Source organism: Aotus nancymaae, unplaced genomic scaffold (genome assembly GCF_030222135.1).
Source record: "Aotus nancymaae isolate 86718 unplaced genomic scaffold, 86718_ANA_hifiasm-v0.15.2.pri h1tg000006l, whole genome shotgun sequence".
NCBI lineage: Eukaryota > Metazoa > Chordata > Mammalia > Primates > Aotidae > Aotus > Aotus nancymaae.
Window position 1 is genome coordinate 78,996,279 of NW_026988417.1, and position 22,740 is coordinate 79,019,018.

Consider the following 22,740-nt stretch of genomic DNA (forward strand, 5'->3'; position numbering starts at 1 on the left):
CAGGAAGTAGGGTGTTGTCAACTTATTTAAATGGGCAAATACAGGAGATACCAATTTTTTTGGACTTGGCACCTTAGAAACCACCGGTGAATTTAGAGAAAGCGGTGTCAATGTTTGAAAAGTGAACTAGAGAAATTGCGCATAAGCAAGGACTAATGTTTTACAGAGACTTGGCTATTGTTAAAGGCAGAAGTGTAGTTAAAAATAAATGTGGGCTTTGATTCTTTGTTCTTTGAAATGAAAGAGACTAGAACATGTTTATTTGTAAGAAGTAATTGCCACTGGAAACTAAGTCATAGGACACAGACACGGAAGGAAGAGACCCACATGCAGGAAAGAAAGGTTATAAATAAAAGAGTAAGTATCCTGGGTTTTTCTGGATCTTATGTAAATGACTCTATCACAGTGTTATCATTTTTTTCTCCTTAACATCTTCTTCATCCTACTATCAGGTATAGAAAGTGGATTTTCATATACAATCTCATTTAGTTTTTGTGATAACCCTCCTATTCCAGGTATGCAACTGAAGCACACAAAGATTTAAACATCTGTCAGTTAGTAGCAGAGGCTATATTTAACCCCAAATCTAACTGATTACAAAGTCTGTGTTCTTTGCATTTTTCCACCCAACACTTATAGTTCCTACTAATTCAACCTATTGAAAAATATTTTAACTTTTTTTTTTAGGCAAACGAAGTAACAGAGAACAACAGAGAAAATGTCGATGTTGCAAATTTCCACGTCCACACTCAGAGGGGCGAGAATGTGCAATATATTGTGATGCTGCCACCTTGTGGCTAGAAAAAAAGAAGACAATAAGTAAGAGGTGCTTTGTGTGTGTTTTCACCATTTTCACCAAGTTGCTCTAGTCTATGGTTTAACTATGGCTGCATATTGAAATCATCTGGGAATTTTAAGAATATTGTTGCCTAGATTCCATCTCAGAGATTCTGATTTAATTGTTCCGGGTGAGGACTTGGTGTCAGGATATTTTTAAAAACTTCCCAAATGATTCTAACGTGCAGCAAAGATTAAGACCTCTGCTCTAACCACTTATACAGTACAAAAGCAAGTGTTGTCATTTGCCTAATTATGTTTCATTTGTATAGATGCAAAAGAAAACATTTTAGAGAAAATAGATGATTTTTTCTCTCAATCTTCAATGACATCTATTTCTTGGTAGAATACAATGATTTCTGGACAGATATATGCTATGATTTTAAAGAACAGAACAAAAAAAATTGTGAATTGTAATGAAAGTGGAAACAAGATTTGTGTCTCAAAGCAAATGCAGTCTGTAGACTGAAATGAGCAGGGAGAATCTCTGAGCCTCATAATAAGTCACAGGTTTTTTGAAAGGAACAATGGAAAGAGCACTGAACTTGAAGCACCATTGACTCTGGCACTAGTAAAGATGAGTGACCTTGGGCAAGTCACTTAGTTTGCAATGAAAGCATTTCATCTACCGCTTTATTCAAGAGAGAACTAGTTCCAAATGTTGAACAAATATCATACCAGGTAATTCAACAAAACTCTCTTAAATACTTGCAATGCACAAAGCATTTCCATGTGTTATAATGTGTTATATATGGGAAGCACTAATGTTGCTTAGAGATATCATAGCACTAGGTGACCAGAGGAACCTCTGAAAGCTAGTAATGCAAATTTTAATTATGATATGAACTGAGTGTAATTGGAAAGCTTAATTACATAATGCTCCAGTGGTTTGGCAAAGAAGTTGAATTCAGTTTTCTCTATTTTTCATTCTGTTCTGTAGTTTTCTCAAATGGTAGGTCACTAATTTATTAGCTCTACACCAACAAAAAGTGTAATCATGTCTTAAAAATGAAATTTCTCTTTCCTGCTTCTTGGAAATTAAAATTTTCTATGGTTCTTTAATTGAAAAGTCTCAGTAATTGCACCACCAATCACCCAGTGCCCTGGTCATGAATAGTTCTTTCTTCATTCATTAATTTAACACATACTTATTAACCCACTACTATATGCTATTAGTCATCTTTGAATTCCACCCCCCTTAAATTTCAAATTTAATTATTTACAATTCATGTCAATTATTAGCTTCTAAACATTTCTTGAATATTCTGCCCATGTCTACAGGAATTTAGATGACTGCAGATCTATTCCCCTGCCTTCTATCTTCCCTTTCTCAACTCCAGTTCTACATTGTGGACAGAGTGATCCTTTGAAACTTCAAATCTGCTATTGTCCCACTTGCTTCTGAATAGCTTCCCTTCACCCTAGGCTAGTGTGCGTGACCCATGACAATGCTTGGGAAGTCCTTTCTTATCTGGTCCCTGCTTATCAGCCCCAAATAATTTCTCACCCTTCTCCACTGAGTCACTCAGAAAGGTTTACCATTCTCCCCACCCTCTCTTGACCATGAGATTTTTGCATATACCCTTTCTTCTGCCTGTCTTTCTTCACTTTGATAATCTCTTTTTCAGGACTTCATGTTCCTGTTTGAAAATTAATCACTCCAAGCAGCCTGCACTAACCCACATTACTGAGTTATTTGTATGTGTTTCCAATGTACAATAAGCTTAAAATCTGGAATATGTATCATCAACATTTACTTATTTATCTTCTCACTAGACTGTGGGACAAAGAATTGAGGACAAAGATTGTGTCTTTGTTCACTAGTCCAGCAGAGTATAAAGTACATAGTAAACATTCAACAAGTATGAACTATTGAATGAAAAATAATTACTGCATTCAAAAATATGCCATATATTAACTTGGAAAAATAGGTCTGGTAAAGAGACGAAATAAACTATCGTGTCTGACATTATTTAAATAATTTTTAAAAAACCAAGTAGAATCCAGCTTTTGATATACACATATTAGCCACACAATCATGGGCGATGCGCTTGACAGCCATTAACATCTTGAGCTTTAGTGTCTTCAATTGTAAAAGCAGACACATTATTCAGGAAATAAAGCCATGACTACTAAGGGCCAGAGAGTGTTCTAGGTAGTGGAGGTAAAGCAGTGCCCCAAAGAGTCACCATCTCTCTTTTTATGCATCTTAAATTCTTGTTGATGAGACAGACAATAAAGAGAGATATATAATGTCAAACAGCAACACTACAGAGAAAAAAGATTAAGAGGCTAGCATGTAACAGAGTGCTATTCTAGTTTTTTTCTTTTCTTTTTAGTTTTTTCGACTTCTTTTTTGTTTTTATTTTACTTTTTAAATTATTATTATTATTATTACTTTTACAAAACCTTGTGTTGAGGGCTAACTTTCAACAGCACATCATACTCTTCTACATAGGAAATCCCGACCCAGAAGCAGGTTGTATACTTATGGTTTAGTGCCAGGTTACCATGAGTGTGCACTGCATGACAGGCAAGGGGGTGGCCGAAGAGCACTATTCTAGATAGGAGGGTCATAAAAGTCTTTTTTGAGAAGGTAACACCTGAGCAGAGATTTGAATGAAGCAAAGGAGGGAGCAATGTGAATATCTGGAAAAAGGATGTACCAGATACAAGAAAATACAATACAAAGACCCTAAAGGGGGAGCAGGCTTGGCGTGGTAAGGAAACCACAAGGATGCCATTTACCGGAGCAGAGTGGAACAGGGAAGCCTAAAGGTGATATGAGAAAAGCAGGCAGGAGCCAGACCAAGGAGAGCAATGTTTTCCAAATTGCAGTCATGAAAATAAATCACTGGGTCATCACTAGCACCTTTTTATGTAACCAAGAAGAGTAAAATGAGATAGAAAATATCAGTGTATCGTTTTCCTTTCATTTGTGTGTGTGTGTGTGTGCGCGCGTGTGTGTATGTGCACGCATATGCACATGTACACACATGCTGGGTTGCAATGCAAAACACCCCTCTTACTATAGGTTATGATAAAATTTGAAACAACACTGTGGTAGGGCCTTGCAAGCCGTGATAAGTACTTTGAGTTTTATTATAAATATGATAAGAAGCCATTGGAAAGTATTAGCTGAGGAATTATGTGAATGTGACCTGTTTTACATTTTAAAAGGAAAACTCTAGGCATTCTGCAGAATGACCACAAGGAACAAGAGTGGAGCTGAGAGATAAGTTTCAAATTATTACACGATCCAGGGTAGATGTAGGAATGAGAAGCGGTCTGAGTCAGGGTGTATTTAGAAGATAAGCTCAGTTAAGAGTTGTTGAGGATAGTCATCATTTTCTAGAGTTTTTAGAGAGGTTTAAATAAGATTGGATATCAGAAAGGGTTTTATAAACACTAGAGAAGTGCTCAGAACAGTGTAGTTGAGTTCAAGTCAACTGACATTTACTGACCATACACTATGCACCTGCCACTACTCTCACTGTTTTCTCTGCACTCAGTAGATAAAGCTGAATTTCTGCTCCCAAGGAACTTTACAGCAGTAGAGTTGGGGAAGATAGACATAAAAATGAATCATTGCAGCATAATGCATAATATGATGATGGCATATGGAAGGTTCTAAAGAAAACAAGTTAACTTAAAATTCTGAGAAGCAACAGCTTTTGTTGCAAGCCTTTCTTTTAATAGGCAAAAGATCACATTAGCCCCAATGATATTGTATAGAACAAATATGAGCTAAAAGTGAACTAGAAAATAGTTCTAGGTGAAAAATAAACACTTCTAACACAGATAGTGCTGAGTCAGTCTATTAAAGCCACATGTCATTTGCACTTCTGCATACAGACACAAAACAAAAGCAAATGAACAAGGGAAAGTGAACTTCAGCCCTCCTACATTAGTAACATGAATCAATAAAGGGCATCCTGGAGACATTAACCACAGAAAACCACACTCTTCCAGTTAGCATCAGTGAATAGCCCCAGGATACAAATCCACAGTGAACGAAGAAACATAATTACAGAATCAGAAATGTTATTAAGGAAAATTGATTTGAGTATACTTCACTAATGTTGGAGGGATAATATCATATTTTAGGTTGAAATTTAATAATTTTTTTCAATTCCAAAGTGTTCATTAATTTAAAAATATACATACTTTTTGTTACAAATTTTTATTTTTCCCCTTCTACCACTAATCTCTGTGAAAAAGTTTAGAACATGATATAAAGGTTCTAGGTTAATGAAGTCTTTCAAGCAAGCATAAAGATGTCTGCTAATTTAGTAAAAACTGCCCCTTCTAACTACATGGATTCAATATATTTGGCACGTTATAGAAGAAAGCATTTGTGTACCACATTTACATATGAGATGTTCATCAGAAAGAAAACGGCAAATATGATTCTTATAAATTCATTTTAATTCTAAATTTTCTAAGTATAAAAATTATTAATACCACTTTTGTGAAGAAAAGTGGACTTCTTAAAGGATACTGTGACATAATGAAATGAAGATTAGTTGAGAACCTTAGGCTTATTTGTGGGTCTAAGTAAAATCATGTTAAAATTCTGTAAAACGAGTGTACTAACACCTGGAGGTAGTGGTAGGGGTTCTTTTGGCTGGGGCAATGAATAAAAGGAGCATGAGTAGAAAGGTTAAATAAATAGTCAATGTGAGAATGATTGAAACATTTTATTAATTCTGCCAGTATTTCTGAGAACCTACTGTGTTTTAGGAACACATAGTTACATAAACGATGTAAATGAATGAGACAAAACCTCTATCTTCAAGTTGCTCCAAGAGCAATAATTTCCAAGGTATGTGTGGTGGGAAAAGGGTGCTCTGAGGAGAGGGATTAGGGAACAGAATCACTTGAGAGTGAGGATTTATTTCCAATTAATTAACATTCCCAAAAGAATCTGCCATACCCAACATCAAGAATCACTGCTTTAATAAAGATTGACAAGCTGGCCAGGCGTGGTGGCTTGCGCCTGTAATCCCAGCACTTTGGGAGGCCAAGGCGGGTGGATCACAAGTTCAAGAGATGGAAACCATCCTGGCCAACATGGTGAAACCCCACCTCTACTTTAAAAAATACAAAAATTAGTTGGGCGTGGTGGCATGAACCTGAAGTCCCAGCTACTCGGGAGGCTGAGGCAGGAGAATTGCTTGAACTCAGAGGCGGAGGTTGCAGTGAGCCGAGATCACGCCACTGCACTCCAGCCTGGTGACAGAGCAAGACTCGGTCTCAAAAAAAGTTGATGAGTTGGTGACATTAATGAATTGATGACTGTCTCTCAGGTATGGTGGGGAAGAAAACTATTAGGTTTAAAATAGTTCAATTACCTCCACAAGCTTTAAGAAAACTCTCTTAGTAACATCCTAGGTTTTCAAAGTTAATTGAGTACTTTCACATATTTTATCCTTTAAAGCATTATTAGACAGGACATTTCATGGGTAAAGAATAGTGATACAATTATACCACCATCTCTGAATGTCATTCTTTCTTCGTTTCCATTGCCATTGAAGTCCATTTTGTCATCTTTTATCTCAACTACTTCACCAGCTTCCTAAATAATCTTTCTGCTATATTATCACTTTTTCAGTCAGGAAGAACGATCTACCTAAAACACGAATCTCATTATACTACTCCCTGATTAAAATCCCTACAGCCGTCCCCACCAAGCTTGCAGCTTGGGCACTCTCTGGGAATGACTTAAAGCGTGTTTCCTGACCAGGGCCCTGCTTACATTTCCAGCTGCATTTCTCACCACTCCCTACCCTGATCACAGTGAATTAACTCATAGTTTTCCAGAGGTGTCCTGATTCGTCTTCTCTCCCGACCGTGAGCAGGCTGCTTCCTTTGCCTACCAGATTCTACTCTTCCACCTCCCTTTCACTTGGCTGACTCTTACCCATCCTTTTAGTCCCACCTGAGACTTTTCTTCCTCCTGAAAACCTCCTGTGTCTGCTATAGAATGAGTTATCCCTTATTCCTTTGTGTTTCCATGGCATTTGTACTATGGTTATAATACCTTATTTACTTATCTATCAACTCTACTTACTAAAAACTACTAAATAACAGGAATTGTGTATTTTTATTATTAGAATTAGTGAATCCTCAATAGCAGCATACACTTGAAGCTTAACAAAATTTAGGCAAATGAATGTGGTGGATCTGTCCAAGGTATGATGAGACCTTGAGTCCATGTCCTCTAATTGTTGACCCACAGTGATTTTCATTGTGCTCTACTGTCTCCCAGTGCCATGACCTTGGTCTCCAAGCTCTGCAGCTCTTGCTCTTCTCCCATTGTCTGTTTGCAGCCTTTGCTTTGGGAAAGCTACATTATGTATGGCCGTATTTTAAATTAACTAACTGCAAGCCAAACCAAGTTTTTTTGCTTTAATTCAAGCTTAGCTTTCCATTCTTGGGGGAGCTATTCACTATTAAGAAAACTTACCTGTGAGTATGCATGTAAGAATTCTGACTAAGAATAAACTATCGTTCATGATTAAACAGTAATGGTAAAAGAAGCATGAGCAAGCCTGTCTCAGAAAAAGAAGTGGTAACAGATTGCTGTACTATGAAAACAGCATTCTGGCATATATGTCATGAAAGAAAGTCACCGAAAGTTCTTTCTGCTAAGTCCAAAAAAACACTCAGAGAGGAAATTTTCAGAAAAAGTGTTTGAGGCTTAGCTAATTTATCTCTGACTTTTTACAGAAGAACATCAAAGGAATTCAGTTTTCAAAATGCACCTAAAGATAGAAATCAGATTCTCCCTGGAATTAGAAACTGTGGGGATTGTCTTTTGGTTGGCGATTAAAGTGATTCTTTTTTTTTTTTTTTTTTTTTTTACAAACAATACAGTCTATTCTCTTTCACAAGATATTGTAGGCCATTATTCCACAAACAATCCTATGAGTCTCATATGAAACCTGCAGCAAGTTATGGAAGTGTTTTTTATCATTCTTACAACTGCCTTGCCATTAGAAAGGGACATAATAATTTTATTGTAGCACATACTCTGGGAAAGACCATAAACTTTTAACAGACTTGTAAAAAGGGAGTGTAACCTTTTCAATATTCTGTCTTATCTATTCTACATTCTCCTCATATATAACAAATACCCTAGGGCCTGAGCCATGGATCAACACTTGGGAAAAAAATGTTGAGATTCAGCCTTTTCCCTGAATCTGAAGGTTACCTTGATTTAGCACCCAAGAACAGTTTCTGCCTAGCTTTTTTCTGGTTCTTTTTGCAGCTCTTCAACTTCCAGACTTGTAGTCTATGTAGAGTTGTGATGACATTCTGACTTCATGTCTATTGTTATCATTTGGGGAATTAAAAATGTCAGCATAAACATCCTACAGTGTTTAAAGCTATCTTCACATCATCACACATATTCATTTTCAGCATCATTATTGATTATACTTTCTGATCATATTCCCTTCTCTCTTAGACTGTCAAATTCCTTACTGTACTTCCTAATATCAACAGCATCACCAACTCTAATCATGACTTCTCAAACAGGATGTTTAGTTAATTTTTTTGTGTTTTGTTGTTCATTTGTTCGTTTTGCCTTTTCGTTGTGATGTACAACATAACAACCTTCTTAGAAAATGGACAAAGAAACAAACAAAAATCTTTGGAGACAAACACAGCAGAGGAAAATAAATATTGCAAAACAAGTGAGTCCTTAGGAAAAAACAGTGGAAGGAAAGTATGAGGAAAGCTAGATCTTCCATTCTCATGAAATCTGCATTTTTCATTGCAGAATAATGCAACAATAAAGCTGTAAGTCACATGTCAACTGAATTCCTGAAAGCCTCACAGCATGAGAAAAGAACTAGCTACTTGAAGAATAGACAGTGGCTGTTAATCTCTATTTCTTGAAAAAAAAAAAAAAAAGCCATTTTAAAATTGTCTGGGACCATAAGAAACTGTTTTTGTAATGTTAACAATTTTTTAAAATCACAATAATAAAAATTGAAAGCATAATATTTTATACTTATTAGTTACTTCTGCCTCCAGCACTTTCCTTAAAAAAAGTAGGACCTTTACAGATGAAAAAGCATTTTAATAAAAATTTCAAAATTACCTGAGGAGAAGTTATTTCCTAAAAAAGTGTATTAAATCTTTTTGTTATGTCTATAAATGATAATCTAGTCTAAAAGTATTTAACAGCATTTTTTCAGTCCCCTCCCCCCACCCACTGAAAACTTCCTTTACTAGACTCAGATTTTCACAACTTTAAGAATTAAACTTTGAGTAAAGGAACTCCTAAGATCTGAAAAATCCTGTGAACTCTGTGTCCAGAAAGATGTAAATACATAATTATAGGCAGAAAATGTTGGGATGTTTTTCAAAAGCCCTCATAAGTTCCTCCAAGGAATCCTCAGGGTTCATAAGAAAGGTCAGTGCTAGATAGTAAGTGCCTAAGGGCAGAGATATGCCCTCCTGTGTGCATCTCTAGATCCTGTACAGTGTCAGCATTCATAGGGGTGCTATAAGCATTTGTTATATTGAATCATGCAGTATGTCTATACTTGGGTGGTGGTGTTGCTGGTGTTCGAGACAGAGTATTCCTCTGTTGCCCAGGCTGGAGTGCAGTGGTGCAATCTTGGGTCACTGCAACTTCCACCTACCAGGTTCAAGCCATTCTCCCACCACAGCTTCCCAAGTAGCTGGAACTACAGCAGTGAGCCACCATGTCTAGCCAATTTTGTATTTTTAGTAGAGACAGGATTTTGTCATGTTGCCTAGGCTGGTCTCAAACTCCTAAGTTCAAGGGATCCACTTGCCTTGGCCTCTCAAATTGCTGGGATTACAGGCATGAGCCACTGCACCTGGCAGGTATTATTGTTTGTTTGTTTTGTTTTGTTTTTAAGAAGAATATAGTATTTAAAAGTTCATCATGCAACTAAACCTCACTGATTCTGAGAGCAAAGAAGCAAAGAAAAATGTGTTAAATAGCAAACCTACTACTTAAAGTAAACCTTTAGGAACTTAAGCAGGGCTGCTCACCAAATTATTCTGCTGAGTACAGAACTGATGTGGTCCTTAAATTACAGGGTTGATATGTAATAATTAACATGTAGGTCTTGCAGAAAACAATATCACCTCTGCAGGGCATATCATTTTCTTTATCGATAGAAGTTCTTTACTGAAACCACAATGATATGAGGATGGGTAGCAGTGCATTAGAGCTGCCCTTGAACATATATACACAGTGGTTAAGAAGAGATTCTTTGATGACTGACAAAAATTCAAGTCTAGTTTAATTGTTTTAGCAACATTACAGGTAGGCGAACAAGGCAAGAATGCAAATTACCAAAAGAGTTATGTTTCCTAGAGATTTGCCAATTTTGTAGCCTCTACTTATCTCAAGGCAAAGCTGTCTGACAGAGATTCTTTCTTCTGACCTACTCCTATTCTTTTCTCTTTTTTATTCTTCCTCTTACTATAAAATTTGGTAAATTTGAATTGAGAAAACATCTCATAAGTTCCCACATGGACTTCTTTGCTTATGTCTTAGAAGGAACTCTAAACGGGAAATAAACATATATTTTTTCTCTCACAGCTTATGGATTACATCCAAGGCAGATGACACAATTGGATAACTCTTTTTTTCCAGGATGAAACATATTATGAACATAAAATACACTTTCACAAATGCCCACTACCTCGAGATAAATAGGTGGAACTCACAATATCTCAGAGATCACCTAGGAGAGAAGACATAAAATCAGGTATTTGGACGAACCTGACAGAACACCTTAGCCATAACTCAGCCTTTCATAGAGCAACAGGTGTGGAATGTTCTAGAAAAATATTTTTTTGTTCCCTTCTCCCTTTTTATAAAGTAGTCTCTCTCAGTGATCTGTTCAAAAGATTAACAACACTCGTGGTCTAAAGTGTTCAAGCTAAAACATGAAAACAAAAACCAAAGCATGGATTCTATTAGACAACAAAACATGTCTCTCCTGAGAATGAACAATTCAACCATTCCAGTTTTTGACACCTGAGAATCTTGGATTCAGTGGATTCTGAATACCCCAATGAATTAAAATTAAGATGAATATTTCTCTTCAGTAATATAACTTGTTAAAATTAGAGACAAATGAATTAGTGTTTCAGTAAAATACATATTCCTATTATAAGGCATATAGGGAGTGGGGCTCCTAAAAGCAGGTGGCTAACTCTATCTACAACAAACATTTTGACAAGCTCCCACCAACATAATACATGGCATCTAAACAATCCAAAGGCAATTCAAATGATATCTTCACTTTAAGCAGCTGAGGCACTGGGCAAGCAAAATCTAATGAAGCTATATTTTCTATGGAAGGCAATTAGTAAATTGCTCATATTTTGCTGCTGAAAGAATACATCAGCATGAACAGATGGAAATTTAGAATTCCAAAAATGGAATTAGAGACATTGATTTAACTTTCACCAGGCAAATGAAAACCGCAAAATATAAATTGCTCTTTCTATAATTAAGTACATAATTAGAGTGCATCAAATTCATATCCATTGTAGCTCATGTTTCTTCCTCCTCATTTCTAAATTTATATACATTCTGAGTCTAACAAACCTACTTAGAGTTCAACTCCACACTGAAAGAGTCTTCTATGACAGATAGATGGTACTAAACTATTTCTCAAATTAAGCCTGCCATGGGTCACACTAGCTTTTTCACAGCATGACGCATGCTGCAATAAGAATCCTAAGACTCAAAGAGGTAGTCCTTGTGTCAGGACAGATGGAGACAACAGCTGAGGGAGGAATTCAGCCAGTTTATTAACTCCATGTGAGTAGAACAAATCATATTTAAAATAATTCATAGGGACATTTAGTCTGAAAAACAGAATTTAAGTGATGGCAATTTTAGAATGGAGAAAAGAGGATAATGATGTCTCATAGTACAACATCGCTCAGTTACCTCTTTGTCTTTCTACCTCCAGGAAACAAAAGGTCACCAGTGACCTGCATACAGATTATAGACCAAACTGGTGATGGGCACTTGGGAAATACGTGGACTGACTGTCAAGTTTAAAATATACAACATACACTATGTAACATATTATGGAAATAAAATCACTAACATGCTAAATATTTCAGATGCTTGAAATTATTCACATTGTTAATTATTCTTTCCTTATTCTAAAGTAGTCTGTCTTACTAGGGAAAATATTTATGAGAACTTAGATAAAATTTTTGTCTGATACTCCTGAAATGCTAGAAATAACTTCAGAAATCTTTTTGAGAATAAGTCCCTTTATAAAAACCTCCAAATAGGTCTTTCCGAGAAAACTCAATTGATGTGCTTTATCAAGTAGAGTAATATGTTTAGTTTATAAGCTTTCCAAGTTGAAATCCAAAGTAATAAGCATATTTCAAAAAATCTAAAGAAGCAGAAAGGGGGAAACTTATTAAAAGTGAGCACACAGATATAGCATCAAGAAATAAACTAGTAGTCAAATCCAAGGTCCTATACAGCATGATAGCTACTATATATCTTTTCTATTAATAAAAAGCAACAGAGGCTTTTTCTACCTATGAAATGTTTTTTTAAAAAGTTTTCTTATTATTTTAGCTAAATGGATTTTTGCCTTCTTAATAAAAATTTTCAAATTTCTATGAAAAAATCATTAAATAACTCAAGCTTTACAGTATTTAAATATTTGATAGGCATTTTCTGCCACTTGAGAGTTGCTACAAAATTTTATATAATAAACTTCATATGCAAACTGACTTCCTTCTGAGGCAAACCAAGTAACAGCAAACAAAAATAATGTCTATTAAATATTTCAAGTACATGACTGTACCCTGTGGGGAAAATCAGGAAACAAAAGCAGTAGTTTCAGAATTTCAGATGGATTCGTTATTCAGAAATTATCTTGAAGACATGCCCTAAGCTTTTGATATCACTCATCAAAGGAAAATGTCACTGACAAAGACTTTAATCCCCTTTCCTCCCAATGGGAGATACAGTCTGAACAGAGAGCTGTTTGCATTTACAATTCATTAAAATCATCTTCTCCAGATGCTTCAAGTTTAACTCACAGAGCTACACTCAGATAAACCAATTTAATAAAAGGATAATAAAATATTTGAAGCAAATATATGTATATTTTATTCAGTGGTTTATCTCCAAACAGTAGACATCTACTGATGAACTATTTCAACATTAGATGCATCAAATTCATATTCATTATAGCTCATATTTTTCCTTATCATTCCTACATTCATATATATGGAGTCTAGCAAAATGTATTGCTTATAGTTATAATCAAGTATATTTATAACCCTATTCTTCACTATGCTGTTTGAGGAATTTATTGTGGATTTAAGAGAATTCAGTAGAAGACAACTGGTAAAGCTACAGTTAATAAAGTTAGAAGCAATGCAAACAGGAACTCATTCATGGAGTAGATTTAATAGAGCAAGTAACACAGGATATTCATAATTAAATGATATTAGCTTTTACAGTGAAAACGGATTTGAGAGAATTAAAAGTCAGTGGTAATAATGAATGAGAATAATTCTTTCCCATCACCATCAATCATCTAAATTATGTTTGAAGGCTTCAGATGGTCAATAAATTAATAGATAAATCTTTAAACTATAAATTAAATACTTTTATTTAGTTGCTATAGTAAATAGAAAGGTTTAATTTATAATTTAAAGATTTATTTTTATATTTTTATGTTTAGCATAGCAACTTTAGGATTCTTTGATTTTCAGTAATAATCTAAGCATTTGGGTTACCAAGTGTGGTCAAGACTTTTTGTTTATTTGTTTGTTTTTTTTCCTGTCTCCCACGTTGAAGTGCAGTGGTGCGATCTCGGCTCACTGCAACCTCTGTCTCCCAGGTTCAAGCAATTCTCCTGCTTCAGCCTCCCCAGTAGCTGGCACTACAGGGGGCCACCACCATGCCTTGCTAATTTTTGTATTTTTAGTAGAGACAGGGTTTCACCATTGTGGCCAGGCTGGTCTCAAACTCCTGATATCAAGTGATCAACCCACCTCGGCCTACCAAAGTGCTGGGATTACAGGTGTGAGCCACCTTGCCCAGCAGGTCATTGTTTTATATTAAGTCAAATAATAATTTAAAAATCATAGCTAAAAGTGGATGAGCATAATTTGTTAATTATGATTCAAAGCAGTTGATACACATCTGGTTGAAGATTAGCAGATTCTTACTGCAATTTAGTTATAACTGATTAACATTTCAAGGGACATGGAATTTCAGATTTTACAGTCAGGAAATCATACAGTAAACAAGTTAAATAATCAAGTAAAGTAGATAACTCATATTTGGAAGAGTGTATTTTGTTTCTTTAGGAGATGATAAGTTATCAAAGATTCCCATTCAGTAAAAATTGCTATTAACTATCAGAAACCTACCAAGAACAATAAAAGTAGGGACCTGTTGTTTTTCATTTTTTGTTTAAAAATTTAATGCTGAATCACCATCATCTAGGTCAGTGTTGAACACAAAGTGTGGGCTCAGTAAATATTTAAAAATAAGTGAATAAATACTAAACTGTTAACAAGTAGTGAAAGCTTATTTGAATAACTCTGTTGGATAAAAAAGAGAAAAGAATTACGAAGTGAAGAAGAGACAAAAAAGGAAGAAGAGGTGAGTAAGAAGAAAGAGACAGAGGTCTTTCCTAGTGATAGAGGTCTTTCCTATGGCAGCAGAAGAGTAGATTTACAGCAACCTAAAAGAAAATAGATGGCTGAATCCTTTCACTCCCCTCATGTATATGTGGTCCAACATTGTCTCAACAAGACTGCAGCCCTACAACCAACAACTGAAAGATGGACATCAACATATAAATGGAAGGAAGTGCACACATTCAGTGGAAACCCCAATGAGAAATACGCTTCTGCCAAGATTATCAGGTTGGTATAGTACTTGTGATTTCTTGGCAAGAAATCATGAAATACTAGAAGAAGTTAAATAGTTGTCAGAAGGATGCTTTCTTCACTTTACTAGTGAAGGTATCTGAGCACCTCTTCTAATATCTAAAGTCTCCTCACCAGAGGAATTGTGCTCAGTTCCCTGGTTACTTCTCTTTTGCTTAGGTATTTCGTAATTGTGAATAAGGAAAGAATGACCTGGTAAATGCCAGCCCTGGAAACATGTGCCCACAGATGCTGTCGTCCCACTTTCTTTAGTTGCTCTTTTTCTCAGGGGGCTGGACTCTGTTAGGCCATATTTCCTAGGTTTGTCTGTCAGCTGCCTTAGGGATGGTTTCAGCCAACAGGAGGGAGATACCACCAGGAGACAGAGGGGGGAATCTAGGCCATTTCTCTCCATACTTTTTTCCAGAAGCAGCTGTATCTTATCTGTGTCTGTGACTACAGCTCCCACTGGACAGGTCATTACTACCTAGGCTCCAGTAAACCACCCCCAAGCTCTCAGATTAATAGTAGCTTCCCATTTTTGCTTATCTCTGTGTTGGTACAAGAGTATCTGCTTTTGACTTCTGCATTGCAATCTGAGAACATCCTTATCTTTGACACCCTTTAAACACCCTTTAGGGTCTCATCTGCTTAGACCTCTGATCTTAAACCACATGTCTCTCCTGACTGCCCAGCTGGCCTTGACTGCCTGGCCTACATATCTGCATCAGTTCTCTCTCTGGACTGCTCAGATCAAGCTCTGGAACCTGTTCTACTTTGACCATAGGCTTCTGATTCCCTTCTCTCTCCTTTCTGATGCTATGCCTAGCTCTATTCCATTCACCTCTTCATGGTTGCTGGTCCTATAGTTGATCAAAGTTGAAAAGCAGCTACTCTGAATGTTGATGTTTGCTGAACTGCAGGACAAAACCACTCCACAGTGAACTCTAAGTTCCCACTTCAGATTTACCTTGAACAGATTTTCAGACACAGACAACATCAAAGTCTACATGTTTATGTCACAAGAAGATTAAAAATAATGTGTATTTCCTGCATGGTTGTTCATCCCTTCCATGCACCCTCTTTGGTAATATCCAGTAAGATATAATGGCAGACAAGAAGATGGATAAAATCATATCAGACAGTAACTCTGCTCACGGGGCATGAAATCTATGATGGTCTTGTAATAAAATAGCTTAATATAGTCAGGTTAACTTGTTTCTATAAATTCTTTCACTGTAGGCAAAAATAGCATAATCCCTAAAGTAATGAACTAGTAAATAATAATAACAATAAATCATTTAAGACTCTCTTAACCACTTTACATTATAAACAAACAGTAAATGTGTAATAGTGTTGACACTATTCTGGGCTCATGTTTTCTAAGTGTTTATTTTCATTGAACTTCAGCACAAATACATGCAAGTGTTACTCTGTTTCTCAGGTTATACTCTCACTGGGAATCCAAAGATCAGGTTGTTTAACTCAGGATCTATATTGGTAGATTAAATTCCCACCCAATCCTGTCCCAATTCCCAAATTAATCTTGAATTAGGTAAAAAATAACAAGCTCAGCACTGGCCCTTTTTACTAAATCACCTTCCAATCAAACTGGCTGAATTAGTTACACCTTTTCTCTTACTCTAGTTGAGGATGTCATGTGTCCTTAGATTCCCAAACAAAACATGCCCACTCTCTCTCTGTGGTCTACATTATAGTTGAAGTACCATTTCCAGGCCTTGTTTCCAGCATTCTCTTCTGGAACTTTCATTTGGTTGCCACACAGAAGTTTCTATGTTTCCTGCTAGCTGTCCTCTGCGTTCTCAAGCACCCCAAGTTCACCCACTAGAGAAAAACATTTTGAAACACCAGTGGCCCAAGCAGCTCAACCTGCCTCTCTGCCCTAGTTCCCAGAGTAAGGTTTGAGCCATTAACAACTATATCTGGGCCTCTCTGAAACAGAGGCTTCAACACAATGGTCTATCTGGTTGATCACCACTGGCCATGAAGCTTGGCCCCAGCACCTCTCCCATCTTAGGGGATGGTTCTAGTCTCAAGTCTAGATCCTTCCTTTTATTCAAGACTTGAGGAATCAAAAAGTGCACACTGACTCCATATGTTTGTAATAGGCTTCTTCTTGATGATTTCTTTGAGTTTTGAAGTATCTGGTTTTGCCTGAACACACATCTCCCTCTCCCGCTTCCTCTCCCTATGCCCTTGCAAGGAACAAGAACTGCAGGATGGAGCCTTTTGTAAGGCTGTTGTACTCAGGAACTTTCTTGAAGTGCTCTGAAATTTCTGGCAGAAATAAAACTGTTTTTAAAAATAGTTACAGCTTATGTTCCTCATAAATCCCCTTCTGTGCCCTGAGAAATAGTTAATCAACTCTTCCTTAGCTTGGAGTTCACCCAGATGCTTCTTAAAGGAACATATCTCAAAATAATAAAAGCTATTTATGACAAACTGACAGCCAATATCATACTGAATGGGCAAAAACTGGAAGCATTCCCTTTGAAATCTGGCACTAGACAAGGATGCCCTCTCTCACCACTCCTATTCAATATAGTACTGGAAGTTCTAGCAAGAGCAATCAGGCAAGAAAAAGAAATAAAGGGTATTCAATTAGGAAAGGAGGAAGTCAAATTGTCTCTATTTGCAGACGACATGATTGTATATCTAGAAGACCCTTTCACCTCCGCCCAAAATCTCCTGAAACTGATAAGCAACTTGAGCAAAGTCACAGGATACAAAATCAATGTGCAAAAATCACAAGCATTCCTATACACCAATAACAGACTTAAAGAGAGCCAAATCAAGAACGAACTGCCATTCACAATTGCTACAAAGAGAATAAAATACCTAGGAATACAACTAACAAGGAATGTAAAGGACCTCTTCAAGGAGAGTTACAAATCACTGCTCAACGAAATAAGAGAGGACACAAACAGATGGAGAAACATTCCATGTTCATGGTTAGGAAGAATTAATATCGTGAAAATGGCCATACTGCCCAAAGTAATTTACAGATTCAACGCTATCCCCATCAAGCTACCAATGACCTTCCTCACAGAACTGGAAAAAACCACCTTAAACTTCATATGGAACCAAAAGAGAGCCCGCATAGCCAAGTCAATTCTAAGCAAAAAGAACAAAGCGGGAGGCATCACACTACCGGACATCAAACTATACTACAAGGCTACAGTAATCAAAACAGCATGGTACTGGTACCAAAACAGAGATATAGACCAATGGAACAGAACAGAGGCGTTGGAGGCGACACAACATATCTACAACCACCTGATCTTTGACAAACCTGAAAAAAACAAGCAATGGGGAAAGGATTCCCTGTTCAATAAGCGGTGTTGGGAAAACTGGCTAGCCATATTCAGAAAGCAGAAACTCAACCCCTTCCTGACACCTTACACTAAAATTGACTCCAGATGGATTAAAGACTTAAACATAAGACCTAACACCATAAAAACACTAGAAGGAAACCTAGGCAAAACCATTCAGGACATAGGCGTAGGCAAGGACTTTATGACCAAAACACCAAAAGCATTGGCAACAAAAGCCAGAATAGACAAATGGGACCTAATCAAACTCCACAGCTTCTGCACGGCAAAAGAAACAGTCAATAGAGTGAATCGGCAACCAACAGAATGGGAAAAAATTTTTGCAGCCTACCGGTCTGACAAAGGGCTGATATCCAGAATTTACAACGAGCTAAAAAAGATTTACAAGAAAAAAACAAACAAGCCCATTCAAAAATGGGCGAAGGATATGAACAGATACTTTACAAAAGAAGACATACATGAGGCCAACAAACATATGAAAAAATGCTCATCATCACTGGTCATTAGAGAAATGCAAATCAAAACTATGTTGAGATACCATCTCACGCCAGTTAGAATGGCGATCATTAAAAAATCTAGAGACAACAGATGCTGGAGAGGATGTGGAGAAATAGGAACACTTTTACACTGTTGGTGGGAGTGTAAATTAGTTCAACCACTGTGGAAAACAGTGTGGCGATTCCTCAAGGACCTAGAAATAGAAATTCCATTTGACCCAGCAATCCCATTACTGGGCATATATCCAAAGGATTATAAATCGTTCTACTATAAGGACACATGCACACGAATGTTCATTGCAGCACAGTTTACAATAGCAAAGACCTGGAACCAACCCAAATGCCCATCGATGATAGACTGGACAGGAAAAATGTGGCACATATACACCATGGAATATTATGCAGCCATCAAAAACAATGAGTTTGCATCCTTTGTAGAGACATGGATGAACCTGGAAACCATCATTCTCAGCAAACTGACACAAGAACACAAAATCAAACACCACATGTTCTCACTCATAGGCAGGTGTTGAACAAGGAGAACACATGGACACAGGGAGGGGAGCACTATACACAGGGGTCTGTTGAGGGGAAGGGGGGACAGCGGGGGGGTGGGGAGTTGGGCAGGGATAGCATGGGGAGAAATGCCAGATATAGGTGAAGGGGAGGGAGGCAGCAAATCACACTGCCACGTATGCACCTATGCAACAACCTTGCATGTTTTTCACATGTACCCCAAAACCTAAAATGCAATAAAAAAAAAAAAGAAATAAAAAACAAAACAAAATAAAAAAAAAAAAAAAGGTGCTCTGTAGCCCCACTCTCAGGGGTGAAGCCACCACTGCATCCTAGAAGGGTGGCTAAACTCAATAATCTGGTAAGAGATAAGGCAATAAAGCTTCATAAACAATGCATTTTCCTCCAACAGGGCACAAGGAAGATATTAAACTGAGTTCCCCAAAACAATCCCAAATATCTCCTACTTTTCCCAAAGTATAGAGAATAATAATCAGGATTTGTGGACTCTATAATCTGTCTTTATTTTCGTTTAAACTAATGACACTAGATGCTCTTCTACCTGGCAAAGAAGACGTAGGTATACATCAGACAAAAGAAAAAGAAAAAATGGACCTAAACTCATATGGGAATTAGATCATCTTCATCATTATTCAAAAAATAAATGTTGTTGAATATTTCTGCAATATCTTGTCCAGCTAGTCTTTTTCACCAGATGCGTATATCCTTTTCTAATATCAAAAGGTAGTAAAGCTATGCATGTAAAAGTCATAATAGTAATAGTGTTATAAGGGTAAGAATAATTTATATGATTCTTACTGACTGCTAAGCACTTGTTAAGCACTTTATGCACATTAATTCTTCAAAATCTCATAATGCTATGCTGTACATATGATAAGAAAGCAGAACTTTCTTAGTTTAGAAAACTGAATTGCAGAAAGGTTAAGAAACTTGATCAAAGCAAATTAGTAATGGGCAGAGCAGAAATTTAAACCTAACTCATCTTTCGTATCTATGAAGATGCAAACAACTCAACCAATTACATTTATGTGCAATATATTTGCCCTCTTAATGAGCACTGAACCAGAGTTAGAGCATCTTCCAATTGTTTCATGAAAAAGCATTGACATATGCGACTTGCATGTTTCATTTTGAAACCACACTTTGTTACTCTAAGCATTATTTGAATAACAACTTGCTAATAATTTGAACAGCTATTTCAAAATATTTATTTACTATTACTACACAGATAGATTACTCTTGAGCTTAGAATCGAATTTTAAATATTTTCAAACTCATGCATACATGACTAATTTTTCCTCTTAGAAGTATGAAAACATTCATGTGCTCTTCTCATTTGATTTTTGTACTTTGGTAGATTTGGAAACATGATATGATAGCTCATAGTATGATTAATAGCTTAGTACACATAGCATATCTATGTTCTTTCCACTTTTCCTCTAAAATATCACATTATCAGAGTTTCTCCTTTATCCCTTGTCCTCTTGCCATTATTTCCATCCAATGAAACTTATTTTTCTTCTCTTTCACCTTTGAATTTCCTTCCCTCTCTAACAGCACGTGAGTTACTTGAAGCCTCTTTGATCAGAATGAAAATTCTGATTATCTGATACTTCCATTTATTTGGATTATGAAGACATACAGGAGTACATTTTGCAGAACAGTCTTGTCAGCCCTGGCAGAAGATACATTACTCTATTATAATTTTGCCATGCGTCCATAAAGAAAGGTCGTCTTATTTTAAACATATGTTCACATGCAATAACAGAGATGTGAATTCTAAGGATATTGCAGAAAGCATAGTTGACTACTGATTTTGCAGAAAGCATAGGTGACTACAGACTTCAGGATCTGTCTCTTCTTAGTTGTGACCACTGTGATGTACTTCATAGAGTAATAAATTGTTCTTGCCCTAGTATCAGGATTCCCATCTCTTCACTATAAAATATCTAGATGTAAGACATGTTTAACCTTGTACAATCAATGATCCCAGTCTAGATGTCAAATACTTGCTTGTTCTGTGTATTAACTGATTTCTTTTCCTGGACCTGCAGCCTCTATCAGATACTTCCCCTAAAATTCACGCATCCTGCCTTGTTGCCATCCATGCCTTAGCATGCCAATATCAAAATGGTTAAGAAAAAGGCTCTAGCTATTTTAGTATCCTAAATTTTATCTTTTCATTCTACAAAGAATTTTTTCACAAAAAGTTAAAGTAAATTTAAAAACTCATTGATACTATTCTGTATGATGTTGTTACAGATTCCAAACAACTATCTCTTTTATAGGCAACATAATTACAAGTGAATTACAAGTGCAGACTTTATGACTCGAATTAAACTCTAGGCCACAACCCATTAAAACCAGATTATACACATTAAGTTAGATATAAGAAAAAATAAATATGCCATATATTGAGGCCTAAATTAACATGCCTCTAAATAAATGAGGAGAAGCAATTTCAAATAAGTTATATTTATATAACATTTTTATCAACATAACCTAAAATATATTCTTGAATTTCATCAGGGATAAAATTTTTATACTTAGTTTTCATATACATTTACATCATATTTTCTCTCACCCACTTCATTACTTCATTCCATCTCAAGAAAATCTTTGCAAGTATTTCCCAAGTGTGAGACACTAGAAGAGGTTCTATATTTTAGTTGTAAGAATATATATTAATTTTAGGAGCATTATAATTAAACTCAGAAATATTTAATTGTAGGGATTTTATTTTGTAAGAATCAAATAAAATGATCAAAAATTAACTTGAGGCAAAATGAAACTTCAACATCATTGTAAAACTAATTAAGAGAGCAGATCTTTAAAAAAATGTAATGTAGGATGGTTACACTTCGGTTTCCACATTTGGGAGACTCATTAATCACTTAAGTGTTTTCTCTGAAGTTTTTAAATGCTTAAAGGTTGGGTTACATTATGAAAAGGAGCTCTTGAATATTGTGTCTGTAAAGTTCAATTCTACTGAGTCCTCACTGCCATCTTTCATATCTTCTCTAGTGAAGAATGAAGAAATGAGAATTATGTGTTTGAATCTGGCACCTCTGACATGGAAAAACACACGGTGAAGCAGAGGAAAGAAAACTGAAAGAAAGTGAAAATATCCTCAAGAATACCTTGGGGAAATAAACAGTATTTCAAATGAAAGATTAAGAACAAATCCAAACAAATGAATTTGAAGGTATTATGTAAAAGAAAATGAGATGATTTATCACAGGTACCCTAAGAATTTGAGAAGCTTTTCATGTTTATAGGAGAAGGAACATTGCTGATAGGAATATTTGAAGGTGGTACAGAAAGGAAATTTTCATCAGGAGGCCTGTAGAACACACATGGGCAACAGCAAGACTCCCTTGCCCTGCTCAGCCTGGATCCATACAGAAGAAAGGAGAGAGGTAAAGATAAAAGAAGGAGGTTGAATAGAAGGTATTTAAATGGTTAAAAAATATTTTTTAAGATAGAAAGAGTTAAGCTTCTGAGAAGATTCTCCATGTCTGGGTATAAGACCTGGAGATACATCATATCGATCAACCTGAAGGAATGTACTTATTGAAATACCCAAT

General features: G+C 36.2%; 1 protein-coding gene and 1 long non-coding RNA gene across 9 annotated transcripts in view; one reads left to right on the forward strand and one right to left on the reverse strand.

The window, feature by feature from the left end:
• Positions 1-22,740, reverse strand: part of MAPK10 (mitogen-activated protein kinase 10) — a 562,186-nt gene that overhangs the window by 25,562 nt on the left and 513,884 nt on the right. The window lies entirely within an intron of this gene.
• Positions 241-22,585, forward strand: LOC105707010 (uncharacterized). Its single transcript, XR_001104981.2, has 3 exons — positions 241-357; positions 688-819; positions 22,178-22,585. It is a non-coding gene; the product is annotated as an uncharacterized LOC105707010 (long non-coding RNA).